At 42.7% G+C, this 21,695-nt stretch overlaps 1 protein-coding gene across 2 annotated transcripts in view; it reads left to right on the top strand.

Moving 5' to 3' along the window:
• Positions 1–918: 918 nt before the first annotated feature.
• LOC309439398 (programmed cell death 1 ligand 1-like) overlaps positions 919–21,695 on the top strand; it is a 41,880-nt gene continuing 21,103 nt past the window's right edge. For both annotated transcript variants that reach the window (XR_014183976.1, XM_082051932.1), the window contains exons 1-2: positions 919–1,070; positions 3,194–3,339. The gene's annotated coding sequence lies outside the window, so the exon portion shown is untranslated. The remainder of the gene's footprint in view (positions 1,071–3,193; positions 3,340–21,695) is intronic.

The raw sequence follows: 21,695 nt of genomic DNA on the forward strand, positions 1-21,695 counted from the left end.
TTGAAGACAACAGTTGACCTGAACCAACCTAATATATTTTTCTATTTCTGATGTGCAAGTGCTGAATTGTACAATTATGCAACTATGTGCAACAACATCTCAGTGAAGCAATGGCCACACTAGTAAATGCCTATAGAAAACTTCAATTCCTTTATGAAATAACATAGCAGAGCACACCAGGCACCCACATTCAAGTCAACAGCTCAGCAAGATGCAAGCAAAAACACTCTCAAAGAGAAAGAAAAAAGCTTCTCCAATGGCTGGCTGAAAATATGAGGGTTAAACATTGCTCAGTACCTGTGCATGAAATGCAGAGAGCCAGTAAAACAGTGTTTGATTGCAGAGTGAATTTAAAAAAAAAAAAAAAAAAAAAGATATTTTTTCGACACTGAAGAGTTTGGAAGTGCACGCTTGGATACTGCAAGTGGTAGCCTCTGTGTACAGGTGCATAGGACACTAAATACACAAATATCACTTAAAAGTGATCATAAAAAGAGATGTGTGGTGGGGTGTTATTTGCTTTTTTTTGTTGGTTTGGTTTTTTTTTAATTCATTTTGGTTTTAATAATTTTATTTTCCTAATAGAAGAAACCAAGCAAAGTCTCAAGTGTGTGCTTGAGCTAAGAGGGAAGAGTTGTTTCAAAAGCATTACCAAAATCCTTATTCTGAACATCTTCAAGTGGCATATTGATACAAATAAATGTTTATTTACAGGGACATACATTTTGTCAGACAAAATGTAGATAGTACTCCTAGAAAGGACTGCAATAGGAGAACGCTGCATTAGCATAAGCAGCTGAAATTTGGCAAACGGTGAAATACTGAATGCTCCTGAGCTTTTCCTATTGGTTAAATGGTAGCTGGAAAGTCCTTATGTCAGCCAAGCACACTGTAGCTATCACCGTCAAGAATTGCTTTTATTCCTCAGCTAGTCAAGAGAACTCGATATCTGAGTCACCGCTCCACATCCTGCCCTGCCCCAGCACTTCCTCATTGAAGGCAGAGTCTCCTCTCAGCAGCACGTTTGAATCTCTGCTCATTCAGACGGGACACCGAGAGGTTCCACATAGGTAAGTAAGAGATCAAATTGTACTAGAAAGTGCTAGAACCACAGTGTCTTGGCTATGCCTTTTTGGCTTAGAGCTTTTACAATTTTTACAATTGCTTCAGATGAGGCGGGCATGGGAAAAAATGAAAAAGAAACAATCTAGGGTTTGGTTTAGTTGTTTGGTTTGCCTTTTTTTTTTTTTTTTTTTTTAAATATTGTCAGAAGTGGCAGCTTGCTGGAGGTGAAAATTACAGATTGAGGGATTTCCTTAGTTAAAATGTTTCAGCTCTGTGACTCCACTCCCCTCCTGACTGCCTGCTGAGATGCATTTAGACTGCAAAATGGAAAGTGAGGCTGCGAGTACAACAAAAGGCAGCTTTCACCTGACACCGCAAAAGGCATCTCCAACTCATTTCCTCACAGAGTACAGTTTTCCCTTTATTTCTGCTTCTTAGTGACTAAAGAAAAACCAAAAGATAAACTGGCACTGACAAAAGTGACCAAACGGGGAGTTTCAGTTTAGTGAAGTTCAGACAATGAATCTAGACTAAAAATAAACTATCGCACTGCCGCAAAGTGTCAGCTGAGTAAGAAAAAAGGCTCAGACAAGACATTCAGCATAGTCACACCAAAAATGAAACCCTGCATAACTTTTCAAGTTCTGAATGGTCACTGTTTACAGACTGACAGTGTGTAACGGCAGCTAAAATACCCAGTGCAAGGCAAGTGAGGAGTCCCACTGTGCTGAGGAGCACACACAGTCACAAAGTCAGTTCTGCATAATACCCGAGGTCTCAGTTTGCAGCTAGTAAAGAAATCAAAAGCCAAGAAAGTGGGCAAGCAACTGCATTGGAGGATTTGCTGAAGTCATGAGTCACCATAGTTTCTGGTAGAAGTGTTTGTGGGCTTTGGAAAAGAAAATAAGATACCATTGCACAAGAAGGTTTTAGACAAGCTTGTTGCCTTTGAGTTTTGATGCAAGGTTTATATTAATTTAAAAAAAAAAAAAAAACAAACACCCACATAACCACAGCTGTACATACCAGTCCTTACAGCAGGGCATTTAAAACAACTTTTCCATTTTAAAATCTTTTTATTCTTGATAACTTGTCTCTTCTTCAGAAGGAACTGTACCCACCAAGGTAATGCAGGGAGAGAGGAGAGACACCTTGGAAAAATACAAAGCAACTGATGTCACAAAGCCAAATTTCTCTTACCTCTGTGTGAGCTTGGAACTCAGGCCCCTCACAAGCCAGCTCATGACAGACAGTTTTTTTCTTTTTGAATACTAAATTGACAGAAGTATCTCCCCAGTTGGCTAAAACTGAATCCTGAGTGAGCAGTGAAATCATGCAGCTATAGATTTCATTTCTCGTGGAATCAAGAAGTTTGCTATTGCTTTGAGTTTAACTTGATAATACAAGTGTAGACAATGTAAAGGCAGACACCAGCACAGATTTTTCCTTCTAGAGAAATTAATTAGATACTTCTAGAAAGGGAGAGGAAGTGGTAGGAAATTTTCATCTCCAAGCCCTCATCTTGTAATACAGACCAGGCTATTGAAATGTTTACCAAGATGAACACTACAAACATGGACCTGTTGGAGCAGGTCCAGAGGAGAGACACAAAAATGATCAGATGGATGGAACACCTCTCCTTCGAAGAAAAGCTGAGAGTTGAGGTTGTTCAGCTTGGAGAAAAGAAGGCTCTCACAAGACCTTGCCACAGCCTCTCAAAACTTAAAGGGGGCTTCTAAGAAAGATGGAAAGAGACTAAGTACCAGGGCCTGTAATGACAAGAGGCAATGATTTTAAACTGGAAAAGTGTAGATTTAGGTTGGACATAAGAAAGATAGTCTTTCTGTTGAGGGTGGTGAGATACTGGAACACGTTGCCCAAAGAAATTGTAGATGCCCCATCATGGGAAGTGTTTAAGGCCAAGTTGGATGGAGCTTCGAGCAACCTTATCTAGTGGACAGTGGCCCTGCCCATGACAGAGGGGGGAGTTGGACTAGATGACATTTAAGGGTCCCTTCCAATCCATTCTATATTTCTATTATTAGCGTTTAAGAGTCTTTTAAAAAAGTCAAGCTGGTTTCTGTCTCTCACACCCCCAGTTACATTCCTTTTTTGAAATATGTTACAGCCTTCCCTCCTAAAACAAGGAGCCTAAAGAGTCAACCACTCCTTATAGAAGCTGAGCATTCCTGAACTTACACAGAAAGTGGCAGTCCAGTCCAGGTAACAGGACACTACAGGCACATGTCAACGGACAGAGCTCTGTTTCAACAGGTAAGAGAAACAAAGAGAGGAAAAAAAAAATCCTCTCAACGAGATAATTTTCTGCCATAGTCCATTAAATATACATATATGTACTGAATGCAAATATATTGTCAGTGAAACTTCCCATTCAACAGTGACAATTTTCAGAGGCATGTGTGGATACAATACACATTGCAGATGCACATGCAGCCAGATTTTTCAAAGCAGCCTGAGCCTCAGAAGCTTCAAGCCATTGATTTCAGTTCATTTCTGCTGATATATCTTTAAAACAGCACCTCGGCACCTTCAGGCACACCTTAACCTCACGGCAAGGTGTTGTGCAGAGGTGCCTGTGCTAACAGGCTCTAGAGAAGTGCCGCTGCCTCCACATAGTTTTGCACCAGCATGAATATTCTGTGTTAATAGGGAGTTACTAATTGCAGCTCCCCACCAGCTCACAGGGCTCTGTTTCTCCTGGCCTGGGAGAGGAGCATGGGCACCCTCAGCTGCTCAGCCCTAGCCAAGGCACCCACACCACCTATGGTGTATAGAAGAGACATATCAGGACTCACACAGGCTTGGGTTTTTAATTGGATTTATTGCTTGTAGAGGAAGAAAAGAAAGGTCAGTTGTGACGGTGGGGCTATTTTGGCGGGGGTTTTTTGTTGTTGTTGGGGTATTTTTCTCCAAGTTTTGCTTCCTGCTCAACATAGAGCACTGAACAAATAAAACTACAGCCACTTTCAGCATCGCTAAAAGACATCTCCATTTTGTGGCTGTAGCTAACTCCAGATTTGGTTGTTCTCTCAGCTGCCTTTCCCTCTACTGTCTCTGGATTTTCTTTTATCTAAACTCCAACTACTAGGTCCTTCCCTATGCTAGCTGGTAAAGTCATCTGTAACAGAAAAAAAAAAAAAAAAAAAAAAAATCAGTTACTAGGATAGCATCTTCAGGGACATGCCAAATAAAACCAAATGAAGAAAGTGTATCTCCCTTAGTCCTCCATTTCAAGATACCTGTTGAGTAAGGGAGGAGGGGTAAAGAAAGTTTAAAAAAAAAAAAAAAAAAGACATCAAATTGGAGAAAAACTAGTCCTTCTAGAGTAGATTATAATATATACAAGTCCTGAACTGCTGAGGTCTCCATGTGCCTGCCAGCCCCTAGGAATACAGATTGCTCAGAACAACTCTGTTTCTCCAACACAAACAGTTTAATAACAATAAATACACAGCTAGCTCAAGGACTCCAAGCTAGAGAATTCTAAGGTATGAAAGACTTGCTTTGAGTTTGTGCGTGTTTAATTATGCTAATTCTTACAAGGGATGTGAGCGCATTCCAAGTTCAGTTAAGTTTCCTAACATCGCAGAACTAACTGTTTAATAGCTACACTTCTTTTATAATTCTCCATCTGTGGGTTACCACTTTTTGGTTTTGCTTTTAAAGCAACCACAGGAAAAAAATTCCCTGGTGCACACCAGAACAGCTCAACCCACCGCAGCTTGTCTAATGATAACATAACAGCACCTCTGGCAACAGATGCCACTTCAGTTCAACCACTCTCAGAGAGTCCACCTCCATGCGGGTACACGTGGGAGAGAAGGCCTTGAGCCCACATTATCAGCCTCCTGCCTTGCTAAGCTTTGTGCATAAGCTCCAGCAAATATTGCCTGTATATGATTTGGCTTACAACATCCTCTAGACCCTTTATTCTTAGTGTAAGTGAAGATGGATTGACCAGAGGGCTAGAACACCTCTCCTGTGAGGACAGGCTGAGAGAGCTGGGGTTGTTCAGCCTGGAGAAGGTGTTTATGGGAACACCTTATTGAGACCTTTCAGTACTTCAAAGGAGCCTATAAGAAAGGTGGGTACAGACTTTCTAGCAGGGCCTGGTGCAATAGGACAAGGGGCAATGGTTCTAAACTAAGAAAGGGGAGATTCAGGCTAGACATGAATCATAGAATAATTTTGACTAGAAGAGACCCTCAAGATAATCAAGTCCAACCATTAACCTATCTCTGGCACTAAACCATGTCCCTAAGAACCTTGTCTAAACACTCAACACCTCCAGGGATGGTGACTCCACCACTTAGCTGGGCAGCCTGTTCCAATGCCTGACAACCCCTTCTGGGAAGAAAGTTTTCCTAATAACTCATCTGAACCTCCCCTGGTACAACTTGAAGCCATTTCTTCTCATCCTATCACTTGCTACTTGGGAGAAGAGACCACCACCCTCCATGCTCCAACCTCCTTTCAGGCAGTTGTAGAGAGTGAGGAGGTCTCCCTCAGCCTCCTTTTCTCCAGGCTGAACAGCCCCTGTTCCCTCAACCGCTCCTCAAACTTGTGCTCCAGACCCCTCACCAGCTTCATTGCCCTCCTCTGAACTCATTCCAGCACTAGGACATGTCAAGGAAGATCTTTTACAATGAGGATAGTGAAACACTGGCTCAGGTTGTCCAGAGAGGTGGCAGATGCCCCATCCCTGGAGACATTCAAGGCCAGGCTGGACGGGGCTCTGAGCAACCTGATCTAGTTGAAGATGTCCCTGCTCATGGCAGGGGGGTTGGTCTAGATGACTTCTGAAGGTCCCTTCCAAACCAAACCATTCTATTATATGATATGCCCTTTCAGCGAGATACTTGCTTAGTTAGCAGACAAGACCCTGTGTAAGCAAGACTTTGAGAGGAGTAAAATGCCCTTTTCACAGATCTATAAAGGCATCAAAAGCTAACACCAAAGCCTACAACTACAGCATCTGCATAGCAATATATCCCTGGAAAGCAGAATTATTCAACCCACCCTGAACAAAGCAGGCATTAAGGCATCATAACAGTAATAGCACTCTGTATCATCCTGAAAGAGAGCACCCTCAGTGAATGAAACTACAGGACTTAGTGTCGTTTGCAAGGATTCAAGTATTTTTAGTTTCAGTTACTGCAGTTTACAAAGTTTCACTCTGAATCTGCTTTTGCTCTGTAAACAAAGAGCGCTGGTTGAGTGGTGTAATTCAGCTATTGCTTGATGTAGTTGAAGAGTAGAATTTTAATGGAGAGCAGGGAGGATGGAGAATACAGACAAATTATTTGATCAAATAATACTTTTTTTTTTTAATTGTTAAAATTATTTCTACAACTTAGTTTTGCATGCAGGTATTTTCCTCTCACACCTCCTTTTGCATATATTGTTGTGCAGTGTTCTATATTTTATTTTGCTTACAATTTCACTGCAAGGATGCTGGAAAGACTAGATCTAACAAGCTGAAGGAGACTGCTATTTGCTTGGCTTTTTTCCCCTCAGTTAATGAATAAAGTTAGTTGTGGAGTCCAAATATATTTCTCTATTAAGTGCATTTGAAGTATAATCTCTTCACCTCTGGCTTCCCAGATGTAATTTCCCAATATCTTAGTTTCCTTGTGTTCTACGTTGCCATGTGCTTTATTTCTGACCCAGAAGTTTTTTGTAAAAGCACACTTGCTTTCAGCTCCCTTTTTCAGTAGCCTTGCCAGAGCAACATCAGCAGTCACCTCAGTTAGGGAGCTATTGGAGCTAGAGCCAAGCAGATCCTTGCCATCATTTCTGAAAAAGAGGATTATTTTATTTTGACATCAGAAAAGGGAAGAGCATCCAGAACTCCCTACATTTCCCCTGGTGAGGCAGCCCAGCTTGAACTTGGATGTTCTTTTTAAGTAGATTTATGGTGTCTAGAGAGTTTTGAACTTTGCCTTTTACATTCTTGCATGCGTGCAAATTGACCATCTGCAGATGCAGCATGTTCTCACTACCCAGCTTTGGAGGAGCTGGCATTGTTTGTTTGTTTTCCCTATTACAGCAAACAGATAATGCAAACAACACTGAGCTGCATCCAAAACACAGTGATGTTGCAGTTTCTATCTCTTGTAGTTGTCAAGAACTCTTACCTCTTGAAAGAGAACAATTTCCTCTTACCCAAATGCACTTTACTATCCAGAGAAGTACATATCTCTTAAATAGCTATAGTGAAGGAATCTGCCTGATAGTCATATTCCTCCTTGTCCACCCACTAGAAATACACATTTAGGACTTCCTAAGGAGGGATGGGGCAGGGGAGAAGCTGATGCCCAGAAGCATTTGTGAAATCCAAGAGTCTCAAGAGGCAAGAGAATATGGCGACAGGGAGAGTCACCACTTTTCCAGCTCTGCCACATATCCAGCACATACCTGCCACATAACCAACAATCCTTGGTTAATTCACTCCCACGCACTCCTCACTCAATCACCCATAGCAATGCTTCTGTCTACTCAGACTGCAAGCCAAGTTTTCCATGCAGCTGGCAGAATTACAGCTATTTAGCAGTGCTGTAGCCTGCTGCCTGAGGCAGCACAGCATTTGGCACAAGCTCACCACACAGTAATTTCTGCCTACTCCAATTTCCATGCTGCTGCACACTGCTCATCTATTAGCAAAATGCACAGCAGCACCTTAAAAGCTGGCTCAGACACCTGCACATTCTGCAGCAACTGCATTGGAGTTATACTTCCAAGAGATTTTTTTTGAAAGCAGAGTATGACCCTGTAGGAATTTGAAGTCCTTTTGTGCAGGATATATAGACTAGAACTTAGAGCTCTGCTGTCTCCTATAGCAAAATTTATATTCTTTTACAAGTGATTTTTTTTTTTGTTTGAGATGAGGAAAGAATCTCTCCTAACAAGAAAGATTGCAATAACATGCAATTGAGAGGATAGGAATGAGAGCTTCCTGGGGTACCTGTGCTGTGCTGCATCTCTTGTATTTTCCAAGTCCTTTACTGGAAGAGAAGGAAGGAAGTGGGGCAAGGAGCAGGGTGGGGATGGGGGTGCAGAAGGCTAAAAGCTTTCCCTGGTGTCATGGTTTAACCCCAGCTAGCAATCAAGATGGCCACTCACTCTCCCCCCACTCCCGCAAGTAGGTGAGAAAACCAAAAGCAAAGGGAGAAAACTCAAGTTGAGGTAAGAACCATTTAATAAGACAACAAAATAATAATAATACATAAAATAAGTGATACTCAGTGCAATCCCTTACAAAACTCCAGCCACGCTGAACAGCCAGTCTCAGGAAAGAGAACACCCTGGTCCTAAACAGCCGATCCCAGGGAGAGTGTAAAAAAGCAAAAGGCAGAAAGGCCCAAAGGCCAACTGCAAAAAATCACAGAATGGCAAAAAGCTGAACTAAAAACCAGACTCCCATGGGAACAGAACTCAGTGAACTAACAACCTGGAAAACCCAAATGGAACTGACTAGCTAGAAAAGCCAACTCCAATCATGTACCAAGCATGACACTAATGGTAGGCAATATTTCATTGATCAATCAAGGTGCTGCCATGCCTGTGGCCCCCTTGTACCAATTTGCACCTGCAGGTGGGACAGCTGAAAAAGTCCTTGGTTTCCCTGACAAAGACATCACAAGTTCTACATTCCTTTCGTACCAAATCCCGAACTCTAGAAAGCTACTGGAAGAAAAGCATTAACATTCCTTTTCTCTGGGGTGGAGTTCTCAGTTTTCTTATATTAAATACAAAATTAAGGACTGTGCTAGCTACAGAGGACAAAATGTCTTAACTGCATGGAAAATTAACTTTATTCCAGGCAAACCAGCATGCTTGGCAAGGTTTCCTCTGCAAGACAGGCTAGGAAATAATTGTGCCAAGATAGAGAGTCAGGGGTCAGTGTTTCATCTGTGACTAAGACTCATGTAAGTCCCTATACCATAACACTTGTTTTAAATTACCTCCTCTCCCATTTCTTCATTCCTTGTGGAAGAACCAAGCAGAAAAGTGTGTTCATTTGTACTAGAGCATTGTCATCCACTCAATAAGTATAGTCTAGGGAAATCTAACTCCATAAACAGCTCTTGGCCCTACCATTCAAGTACGCTGAGGCCAGGGAGAACAGCAGTGCCTTGCTGAGCACAGACTCCTTTACAGCACCAGGATGTGGCTGCATTACAGCCTGGATGAAGCCTTAATATATTCAAACCAAAAGCAAAATACCTAATTAAATAGCTAGCTGAGTTCTATGACAGGTCTGGCTGGGGGAATCTTTGAATTTCCTCGCAGGAAACTTCTGTCCTGAAAGATTATGCATCACACAATTAATTTCACCCTTTGACTACTTCACTATAACTGCAAGTTTCATAGCAGTCATGGTATGAAGTCACTATACTAATTTACAGGTATGTTATGAATACATTTTTCACAGCTGAGGTTGAACATCTTGATTCAGATGCAAAGTGACACGCACAAGCTGATGTAACTCAGGGCAACTCCACTGGCTTGATATGGTTGGCAGTGTGTCCCTCCCTCAACCCAACTACAGATCTGTTCCCTCAGAAGAAGGGAGAGAAGGATTTAATCTAGTATAGCCTTGAATAAAATTCACGCTTATTGTCTTGGTTCCCACTTTCCCTTTTTATTTTTTCTTCTGTGTTGAGTGAGGCACAAACAAGTTTCTACTCAGAAATAGTCCTTGTATCAAGGGTCATTCTCCAGGGGGGTGTAAGAGCGCTACTTCAGCTCTAACACTCATTGCATGTGTAGCCCATGATACAGGAGATTTTGGGGTGGAACAGCTGTAAACAATAGGGCACAGCTGAGGTAACACAAGTCATGGCTGAGGGCACCATCAGCTCACTACCGACAAGGTGCACATCAGGGCCACCCCATGACTTACCCTGTTTAGGCTGGAGCAAGAATTTAATCTTATGTGGCTCCAGAGCCTGGAGGACTGCAAGGCTGTGAAGTTAATCCTCAGATGTTTTCCCTCCCCTGAATGACAGCTTAGAAATAGGGTTCATTCAGCCCCTAAAACCTCAGTGTTCCACTTCAGAGCTGCTCTAAGAAGTTTACTGTCCTTCTCCAGCTGTCACCTCAAATTCATCTCCCAAATAACTGTTTATAGCTTAAATGAAGGATTCTAAAATGTATCACTCCTGTTCAGTCCCCTACATAGTAGTCCTAGAAGTGCCAAGGTCAGCTTTGAGGTCCTCCAAACCTGAGACATTTTAAGATACGTAACAAACGAGGGTCTCCAAGTCCTATCTGGTAGTAGGACAGGGATGCAAGGACTTTGAACTGCAGGCATGACATCAACACATTAACTTCTAGACGTTACCATGACTGCTCAGAGGAAGTGCTTCAAAACCAGACCATTTAAAGTTTACGTAGCTTGAGTGCTTTCTACAAATTATTTCTCCTTTGTGTTCAACCCATAAGGTTCTACTTTGTTTAGCAGTTATCAGTTAAAGCACAATACCAATCACACCTAACAATTGCTAGTTAACTCTCCACAAATGTGTCAGCAAGGGGAGAGAAAAAAAGAGCTTGTTCCATTACACATTCTCACAAGTAACAGACTCTCGTGTCTACAAAAAGATCAGCTGTAATGTTTAATGCCATTTGATAGCACTCTAGAGACCCAAACAAAATATTTGGTTTGCCTGCATTATGAGTCCTCAAGATGTTTGGCAGTTGCCAGGAAACTACGTACAATGCCATATCTAACCGACTAGTACTTTGTACTTTCCTATCTGAGGACATCACATCCCATTTCCAGTGGAAGTTAGGTACGCAGCAGGTTGCACAGCAAGTCCCATTAAATATTCTTCTCCCCAGTTCCCCAACTGAAATTACAGAATGCAGTTTGGGTAGACGGCAGGTAATTCTCCACATTCCCGTGAAACACCAATCAACCTAAGTTCTCATTGAATGCATCAGCTCCTTTTACTAGCAAACAAATGGCAGGAGGAATCTTTCCAAAAAAATCAAAGTTTCTGTACAGTTTTGATTCCAAACTTAGTCATTTCTGAGGCCACGAGTCTTGTCACACATTATCACAAATACTTGTAACTTAGGTTTGGGCCACTCTAAAAGGTGGGTTTTCATGAAGTGTTAGTGACAAGAGAAGATGAGGATTCAGGCATCACAGCTGTGGGAAACAAGCGTGGCCCGGGGAGCACATCTCTTCCCAGCAGCAATAGAAAGACTTGCTTAATTGCTACATCTGTCAAGTCTAAAAGCAAGTGGCATATTACAGTGACAAAAATCCTCCTGGCTACAGCTTTGTTAGACATCTCCCCAGAAGTGTCTACTTCCCTAGAATCTGATGGCAAAGCAGAAAAATCAGTTGTTTACTCTAGTGGTAACAGCTGTGTATTCAATTATATTGTGTTTTAGGAGGGTTTGACTATATCAGAAAAACACTCCTAAGTACTTTGAGACGTACAAGACTGGACAACCCATAAATCCCAACAGAACACGCACAGCATACTATTAATACAAGGTGCCAGAGAACCTAGCCAGATATAGCCCTACTTCTATACTCTGCCCATGGACAAATATTACTTTAAAGTATTTGCCCTATGATTTTAAATGGATCTTCTGCAAGAAATGAATAAAGTAGACTTTTTTAAAAGGAGTGTAACAGGAATGTTTAGTTAGAGAAACCCAAAGACAAGGAAATGCTCTCTCACATATAAAGAAACACAATGCCTTCAGGTGACATTTTACATGTCTTGCCCTTACTTATGGAAAGCAGATTGTCTACAGTCCTCAGAATGTGTATAACATGACAGAAAGGCAAGATCTTGTCTCTGATTTAGGTAAAATGTGCACCTTAAAAGATCACTAAAGCACATACTATCAGAAGAGTAAGCAGTTTTTGAGAATTATCCCAATTAAGATGTCCAGCGTTTCTGTCACAGCTTTAGGACATACAGATAGAGAAACATTTGAGAAGACCAGCCCTGCAACATAATCATAACCATCTGCTCATTTACAGGTGGCCTCTCAAATTATATTGGTTCTCTGACAGTCTTGGAGAAGATATACAGGGATGCAGAGTTGCGAGATGATAGAGACTTTCACTCATGCACATCTTGACTTTTTATAACACTGGAGCAACACTGCACATCTTTGTGCCTTTTATACCCCACGGCACATGATGTGCCCAACTAGCAGTTTGCTGCTGTACACTACACATACTTAATAGCATTTCCAAAATCAGTGGCACGGAACTAATCACTCTAATGCTCCAACCCACATATTCCTAGATTTCCAAAGAACAGTTATTAACTAGGTGATGCAAAGCTTCACCACTCATGCACAGCTCCAGCCAAGAGCCTGAAGGACACCAAACAGACATGCCACTGGCATCTGCTACTGTGCAGAAGAGCCTGTACCTTTGTTATGGCACTGTAGAGATTGAACCAGCTCCTCCAGCTGCCCAGAGCTACTAGATCACAGCTAGCGGAGCTGCAGCCTGTTCAGCCCTTGGAGGCTGCTGGGCCTGGATCATCCTATGGAAAAAAACGCTGATGCGAGATGCCATCAGAAGGCATTTCACAGGGTGCTAGTCAATGGAAGGGAAAGAGCGGGCATTCAAGGGACATACATGTGTGTGGTGGGAACAGGGAGATGTCACACAACAGGTGCTTCAGCTAGAGCACTGTCAAGACCTAACAGCACTAGTGAATTTAAACATTGCTCTTTTGGCTAGGAAAGGGCTCAGTCACTCCTGCTACTACATAGCAAAGGAGAGGAAGGGATGGAAAGGAGTAAAGTAAGATTGCAGAGAAACTGTCTATCTTCTACCACACTTCCCTCAAACAGCAGCTATCAATCCTTCCACCTTAGGGTCTCTAGCTGCTCCTTGCACACCACTGCCCTAGGCAGCTGCCGCCTGTGCCTTGACAGAAGCTGCTGTTTACAGAACCAGGGGTTCAGTGAAGAGTCCCATTGTGCAGGACTAAATACCTACAAAGCTTCAGAATATTTTGCTTTAGTTCATTGATTGCAAAGATGTTGACTGCACCTATGATTCCTGAGGCTGATAATCTAATCCCTTCACAAAGCTTACCTCCTCAGTGGCACAGGTGAGGCCTAGAGACCAAACCGTAGGTTGGTGCAATGCACTGCTGATTTTGCAAACCTAATTTGGGGTGTGCATTTCACACCCTCAACTTCCAGGTTGGGGCCAGTTGAAAATATACTGTAAACTAAGTTTACCTAAACTTTCACAGGGGGTTTCCTACACTGAAAGTGCAGAACCACAGAGAAGTCAGGCTGATCTTTCAAAACATGAAAACTTGTGTTTTTGCACAAGCTACTCCTCTTTCAAGTCATTACTTACCAACACACTTAAACCAGCATAGACATATCAAAGTTCTGTTCAGCATTTCTGACACTGAGAAAGTTTGGTGGACTTTTGATTACAGAAAAGAGATGATAGCAATTTATATACTGCTGTTCTAGTTTAGGCATAGCCTGCCTTACCTACCCAGCAAGTTGCCTTTACAACAGAGTTGTATAAAGTTGATCCAGACTTGTATCCCCCACATAGTTCTTGAAAGCTGTAATCAAATTCCATATTGTGTTGTCATCTTTATTGTTAAGGTTAAAGACTGGCTTATCTTTTCTGATCTCACACAATCCAGAAAGATCACTATCAGTCAATTGTATGAAGATGCAATTAACAGTTCATAACCTGGTTTCTTAAGAAAAGTAAGGCTTTTGTGATCAAGCAAATCACCTGTCTAATTCCTGCCTCTTCTCTCCAACATCCCTTGTAGCACTTTGACAAGTCTTTCCAAAGTAAGAAAGAAAAAAAAAGATTGTTAGCACTGTTCAAGGCAAAAGACAAAACCAAGACAGCCTTGTAAAGTCAACTCCTGTAACAGTCCAGAGAATTTGTGTTAGAGAGCAAAAGCGTTAACAGCAAGAGACTGATAATCCATTCCAGAATTTATTTGCCCATTCCACATACTTTTGTGCAGTTTTCTTCCAGCGGTTATGGAACAACAGTTTGTCTTCCCTTGACACAGTCATTCTACTAGGGAATACAACATCCAAGGCAAAGCATTTCCAACTTGACTGCTGTTAACTTTCTGTTCTTCAAGCATCCTTCGTATTTTCACCTGTATTGCTGTTGTAATAACATCAGTTGGACTTCCTAGTCTCTCTGTCCTCGTTATTTCTTTCCTTGTGTTTAAGACAAATATGAGAACTAGATTCTGCAGCTCTTGCCCAAATAAGAAGTGCCCCACTGGATCATACAAGTCCAACCTAGTTCTTCATCTCCAGCAGTAACAACAGGAAAAACTACTGAGGGATAGCATGGGTATCTCAAATACTGGCCAGGCTTACATTGCTTCCCACAGCATCCACAATTCATGTAGTCTTACACAAAGTAAACTCTTACTGCCTACATTGGCTAATTAGGAGAAAAGCCAGAGCAGGAATCCAAACATTGCCCAAGTCAGAATAGCAATTAGCATTTGCTAACTTTAAGAATCAGAGGTGTGAGGGGTAAATAAGCTAAATGTACGTTTTTCACCTCCTAAAGCTCCATCTGAGGCCTTTCCTAGCACTGGGTTGCCACTGCACACTAGCCCAGGTCATCCTTAGCTATATCTCGTGTAGTCTTGGAGTTCTTTGTCTTGTTGCATTTCCTCAACTCCATCAACTACATTGCATGGCTAAATTGCACCACCACTAGCACTATAGTCACCTCTGTGCTACGGGAGAGAAGAGAAACTATGTGGTCTAGCCTAACAGTTGAGAAGTGGTTTCTCACAATTTTCCTAGGTTTGGGACGGTGGTTTCTGCTTTTGCCTCTAACAGCTCCAAACTTGTCCAAGGCAACATTACTGCCCCAAGCACACTGGAAGTTATTGCTTCAAAACAGAAACTAGATACAAAAGAGTTTGGGTCCAAAAACTTCAGCTTGTTTTCTCACTATTTCAGCTGTGGTAGAGCTGTTAGAATCACTGTTGAGAAGTAAATAAATCCTAATCCATTATCAGTACAAAACATGTTAGCGCATAAGCCAGGAGCCAGATACCTTATGGAGCAGAATATTAAAGGAGAAAAAGCAGGGCGGGAGAAAGAAGAGATCAGTTGTGCCCTGTGAAGATGAGGGCTTGCAAGGCTGCTGGTGCTGATTTGCAATAGGAAAATTAAGTCACAAAGGACATCGCAGTAGGAAATGTGAGAGTATACAAAACTGGGTCTTCCACCTTACACTGTTCCTCTGCTTTCTTCTGGGAACAGACACTTCTACTACAAAGTAGTCCACTGGAGAAAGGGGGAGAGAAGGAATTGGAGGAGGTTTGTTTGGATTTTAAAAACAAACAAAAACAAACCCACAAACACACCCCAAATAGAGCTGAGAGTCATATTCCAATTCTACAAGAGCAGTGCTTTAACCAAGCACAGCCCTCACCTAGAAATCATTCACAAGAAACCGTGTTGAAGTCCTGCATTTTTCAACATGAAAGCTGGGACACTGAACCACCGCAGAAAAAGGAAAACACACACACATACCTCCCATACCAAGACACATGCACAATTAACAATTATGAAACAACTTCCAATAGGTTCCTCACACACACCTAAAAGAGAGACCAGGCAATGGGTGAAAGTACTAGCTCCTTTCAGTTCAGTAGCTCTGACAGCAGGGAGTAAATTAATTCAATTAATTGGCCTTTTCAAGCAATTGCTGGGGGAAATCCCATGGGCAAGACTGCTTGAAGGAAAAGGGGCCCAAGATAGCTGGGTGGCATTCAGAGATTGCTTCTTCTACGCTCAGGATCAGAGCATCCCCACACGTAGGAAGTCAAGGAAGGGAGCCAGTAGGCCTAGGTGGTTGAATAGGGAGCTGTTGGGTATGCTCAAGCAGAAGAGGAGAGTTTACAGGTCATGGAAGCAGGGGCTGGCCACTTGGGAGGAATATAAGGCTGCTGTTAGAGGATGTAGGAAGGCAGCTAGGATAGCCAAGGCCTCCTTAGAATTACAGCTGGCGAGAGGGGTCAAGGACAGCAAAAAGAACTTTTTCAAATACATAGCAGATAAAACTAATACCAGAGGCAATGTAGGCCCACTGATGAATGGGGTGGGTGCCCTGGTGGCAGAAGATACAGAGAAGGCAGAATTACTGAATGCCTTCTTTGTCTCTGTCTACTCTGCCGGAGGCTGTCCTGGGGAGCCCTGTACCCCTGAGACCCTGGATGAAGCCAGGTCAATGGAGGAGTTTGCTTTAGTCGATGAGGACTGGGTTAGGGAGCAATTAAATAGTCTGGACATTCATAAATCCATGGGTCCAGATGGGATGCACCCGCGGGTGCTGAGGGAGCTGGCTGAAGTCATTGCTGGACCGCTCTCCATCATCTTTGCCAAGTCTTGGGAAACGGGAGAGGTGCCCGAGGATTGGAGGAAAGCAAATGTCACTACAGTCTTCAAAAAGGGCAAGAAGGAGGACCCGGGTAATTATAGACCGGTCAGCCTCACCTCTGTCCCTGGGAAAGTAATGGAACAGCTTGTCCTTGGTGCCATCTCAAGGCATATCAAGGATAAGAGGGTTATTAGGGGCAGTCAGCATGGCTTTACCAAGGGTAGGTCATGCTTGACCAACCTCATAGCCTTTTATGAGAATGTAACAAGGTGGATGGATGATGGCAGAGCGGTGGATGTGGTCTACCTTGACTTCAGTAAAGCCTTTGACACAGTCTCCCACAGCATCCTCACAGCTAAGTTGAGGAGGTGTGGTCTAGACAATAGAGTAGTGAGGTGGGTTGCAAACTGGCTTAGGGAGAGAAGCCAGAGAGTGGTAGTCAATGGTGCGGAGTCTAGTTGGAGGCCAGTATCTAGTGGAGTGCCCCAGGGGTCAGTGCTGGGGCCAATATTATTCAATATATTCATTAACGACTTGGACGAGGGAATTGAGTGTACTATCAGCAAGTTTGCTGATGACACTAAGCTGGGAGGAGTGGCTGACACGCCGGAGGGCTGTGCTGCCATCCAGCGGGACCTGGACAGGCTGGAGAGTTGGGCGGGGAATAACCTAATGAAATTTAACAAGGGCAAGTGTAGAGTTCTGCATCTGGGCAGGAACAACCCCAGGTTCCAGTATAGGTTGGGAGATTACATATTAGAGAGCAGTGTAGGGGAAAGGGACCTGGGGGTCCTGGTGGACAACAGGATGACCACGAGCCAGCACTGTGCCCTTGTGGCCAGGAAGGCCAATGGCATCCTGGGGTGTATTAGAAGGGGGGTGGTTAGTAGATCGAGAGAGGTCCTCCTTCCCCTCTACTCCACCCTGGTGAGACCACATCTGGAGTATTGTGTCCAGTTCTGGGCCCCTCAGTTCAAGAAGGACAGGGAACTGCTGGAGAGGGTCCAGCGTAGGGCAACGAAAATGATTAAGGGAGTGGAGCACCTCCCTTATGAAGAAAGGCTGAGGGAGCTGGGTCTCTTTAGTTTGGAGAAGAGGAGACTAAGGGGGGACCTTATTAATGTTTATAAATATATAAAGGGTGAGTGCCACGAGGATGGAGCCAGGCTCTTCTCGGTGGCAAACAATGATAGGACAAGGGGTAATGGGATCAAGCTGGAACACAAGAGGTTCCACTTAAATTTGAGAAGAAACTTCTTCTCAGTGAGGGTGACAGAGCACTGGAACAGGCTGCCCAGGGAAGTTGTGGAGTCTCCTTCTCTGGAGACATTCAAAACCCGCCTGGACATGTTCCTGTGCGACCTCACCTAGGTGTTCCTGCTCCAGCAGGGGGATTGGACTAGATGATCTTTTGAGGTCCCTTCCAATCCCAAACATACTGTGATACTGTGTGATACTGTGGTAATTCTGTTGATTGGCCCCAGGACTTGTTCCATATCTGTAAAAACTTAATGAGGAAGAGTTGCTTATAAGCACATTCAGACTGCATTTTGTAGCTTAGTAGAAAAACCCAGGATGTGATTCAGTTGGTTTCTCTTGCTCAGAGGAGCCATTGCCATAGAGTTTGTCTTCTAGGCGTACAAACCCTCAGTGAGGTGCTCAGCATAGAGCTTGGTCACTTCAGTCACAAGTTAACATCATTCTCTGGAGAAGAGCCAAGACAACTTACATGAGCCTTGGTTAACCTTGGTTTCTTTTTCTTCCTCTCACCCGGGCAACCCAAGCTTCCATTTTCAGACCCACCATTCCCAGTGTTTCCATGTACAATACAGCAGCTACAACAGCATTGGCTACTAATTAGCCCCATTTAACTGTGAAGCTCACCACTTTGATGAATACTGAACACCTTCCTGGAGGGGAATAATAAATATTTTTCTGAACTTCATCCTTCATCTAACTTTCTTCCTTTTCTCACTTGTCAGGAAATAGGAATCCAACCAATTGTAGGGTCACAAGTCAGGGAGGTGTGTTGTCTAGTAACAGGTCTGATAGAGAAAAAATTGTATCTTAGTGGAATTACATATATGCATCACTAACAACATCACCTTGTCTTGAAGAAAGGCTGTTTCCACAATATGCAAATTAAAAATAGCTAAAAGGGGAAAGGAATCACAATCCAGAAAAGCAACTGGTAGTCCCTGAGCCTGTTGCTGGCAACGGTTGCCAAAAAAAATAAAAATAAAAAAGCGCAAGCATCTGTAAGCCAGGATTTTCCCTGCTCTCACAGTATTCAACTGAAAAGTAATTTTGGAGAATGGAAATTCTCTGGCACTAGTGTTATACTTCCTCCTAGACAAGGCATTGACCCAAAGTAATAAAGACATTTTATTGACTATCCCACGAGCTCAAAGCAGTATCTTGAGCCTTCTGCTTCCTAGGAAAGCCCCCCAGAATTTCCCTTTCTCCCTCTCCCTTGTGACCAGGCTTTATCCACTGTACAAATTTGAAAGTTCAAAGGGAGGGAGCTTTCCTCTTTCCTTCTTTGGACTGATGACATTTACTCAGGGGGTTTTATAATCCCGGCTTAGTGTGAAAGTTAACTACCAACTGAAGAGGAAAAAAAGCACACTCTAAAATGGATAAGACATTGAGCAAGACACAACTAAAGCCATCACCACAAATATTTATAAAATTATTACAGTAGATTCTGACAGTTTGTCTGTTTAAAAAGAGGGTTTTTTTTCTGCACTGGAGCTTTACAATATCATTATCTCAATACTGTTCTTTCTTTGTGTTCAGTAACTGAATTATTATCAGTTACATCCTCCCCAAGTTTTATGGCACTTCAGCCGTACTCTGACAAGACACTGTACAGATAGGACAGAAGAAAAAGTTAAAAGGAATCATATACATGAGCTTTTAGAGACTTATCAGCTGCAAGCTGCTGAAGCAGAAGTTAAAGGCTGCTGAGATACCCCAGGTGCCAAGCAGAGAGCAGAGTTCAGACCCCATGCCTGCTGCAGCTTTTGCAGGACAGAAGGCCCAGTTTGAGGATCAGTGGTGTCACTTAAATCACCAAGATCCCTGCTGAAGCAGAGGGCTGGTGGCTGGCTGGAGCTGGGAAGCAGGAGGCAGTGGCTGCTCCTGCTGTGCCCACCCTTTGGTAGCAGGAGGCAGCACCCTGTGTCACCCATCTCTTTGCCAGCCACTACCCCTACTCCATCCTTTCCGTGATTCCTGGCAATACCCTCTTTAGTCTGCTTTTACAAGAAGCCCAAACCAGCTCTGTACATGTGTTACTGTGCATGTACTAGGGGGTCCTTGTCCTTCTGACAGGGCTTAATGACAAAGGAAGAGTTCAAATAATCATGATATTTCCAATATGGATGCAAGTTGTGGAGCTTAGCGTGCTGAATGATGGAGCTGCAAACTCTTTGCAGAAGCTTAATGTATGTGGAAATACTTCAGCATAGGGATGTTTCTACAAGTAACAGATTTAACATCAGCATTCAATGATGCAGTCCTTCAATGGGAAAGATTTCACATAGGTAATCTCTAATCCAGATTGCACAAAACCCTTTAAACCAAATCATAACTACAGTGAGAGGGAAAGCCATGAGACGGGCATAGAAGAGCAAGGAGAAATGCCTGACAACAACACCTATAATATGCAAGAACTTCTCATATATTTCAATCTATTTTGGTTCTTCTTGCCTATATCTGGTTTATGAGGTGCTATATCATTTCACATAGTGGCTAAAGACAAAAAAAATCAGGTACTTGAAAGAGCTGGAAGAACAATGGAGAGAGAACTTTATTTCATTCATCTTCTCTCCTACCCCAATAAAGCCCACAGAAGTTTCTCCTCATCTTATGGCCAGCGAGAATTTGAAACCTTGACTAAACTTTTTAGAACTTATGGCTATAAAGTAGGCACCTGCTGAGAGCCACTTTCATAGATGCTGAGGTCTCAGCTCCAAAGCAGTACTAGTAATCCCAGCTGGATCATCTCTATCTTCAAACCCAGGTCTCATTTTTCACAAATAGCTTCAGGTTATCCACTTCAGAAATATTAGTATTGATCAGTGTAGTATTAATCCAACAAACATTTTTACTGACATCAGTTAACCCAATCATGTCTAAGTCAAAAATCTAAGCATCAGCTGAGCTGTTTGGTTGTTGAGTAGGGTGCTGCAGAATCAGGTAATGACACTGATTTAAGGCTCAGTTTGAGCAGATGCCAGAGGAGAAAGCCCACAGTGAAAAAATGAAAAATTAAAGTCCTTATTTCCATGTTAACCTTTTAATCTACCTCTGTCTTCAGGGGTTAAACAACAATAAAACAAAACATCAACCAGAGATTACTAGAAACACATATTCAGACAGGAAATGTGCCTGAAATCAGAAAAAAAAAAAAAAAAATTACAATATTGATTCAGCTAAAGGAACCCTGGCCTCTTTCTGAGTTGTCACCTGTGATCTACTTCCTAAAGGCTGCAGTCTTCTAGAAGGCAAAACAGCACACAAAAAGCCCTGTGCCTTTTTCATTAACTGCAATCTCCTGTATATCAGCTGTTTATTCTTGAGAAGAATTTCTTCATCAAAAGACAAAAAAAAAATTTTGAACTGGCAGATAAAGAGCAGTGGAAACTCTCAGAAGAATAAAAAGGAATTGAGAAAAAGAACAACTTCTGGGGGAGCTGTCAGAAAGATATCACAAAAAGGAACAATTACTTTTCGGTTTCTCTTCAGAAGTTTCATAAAAGGGCATGAGACCACCGCACACCACTAGTCACAAGGAATAAGTCTCACCCAGTAACCACAAGGCCAGGCAAAGGGTGGGATACACCATATGCTCCTTGGGCTGTGCTTCCTGAGCTTCCATTCAGACAACATCAAATCTACAGCACTCAGAAGGCCAGGACCTAGTGGTACACAGGACAGGGATAGGTGGGACTCAGAACACTTGCTAGGGATTTAAAGGGCAGAAATCACTCCAAGTCAAGAAGCTTTCCCATTCTACACAGCAGCAGCATTCTCTTGAAAAACATAACTTTTGTGCTAGTTTAATGATTATGTTACACAGAGAATGAAGCATGTTTTAAGAGAGCAGGATGAGAGCCCACTACTGCAAGCACTACTGCAAGTTAGACAGTTGCCGAGCAAAACTGCCTAACCCAGACACCAGTAACACAACATCCCTCTCTGA

Source organism: Streptopelia decaocto (genome assembly GCF_964273445.1).
Source record: "Streptopelia decaocto genome assembly, chromosome: 1".
NCBI classification, from domain to species: domain Eukaryota; kingdom Metazoa; phylum Chordata; class Aves; order Columbiformes; family Columbidae; genus Streptopelia; species Streptopelia decaocto.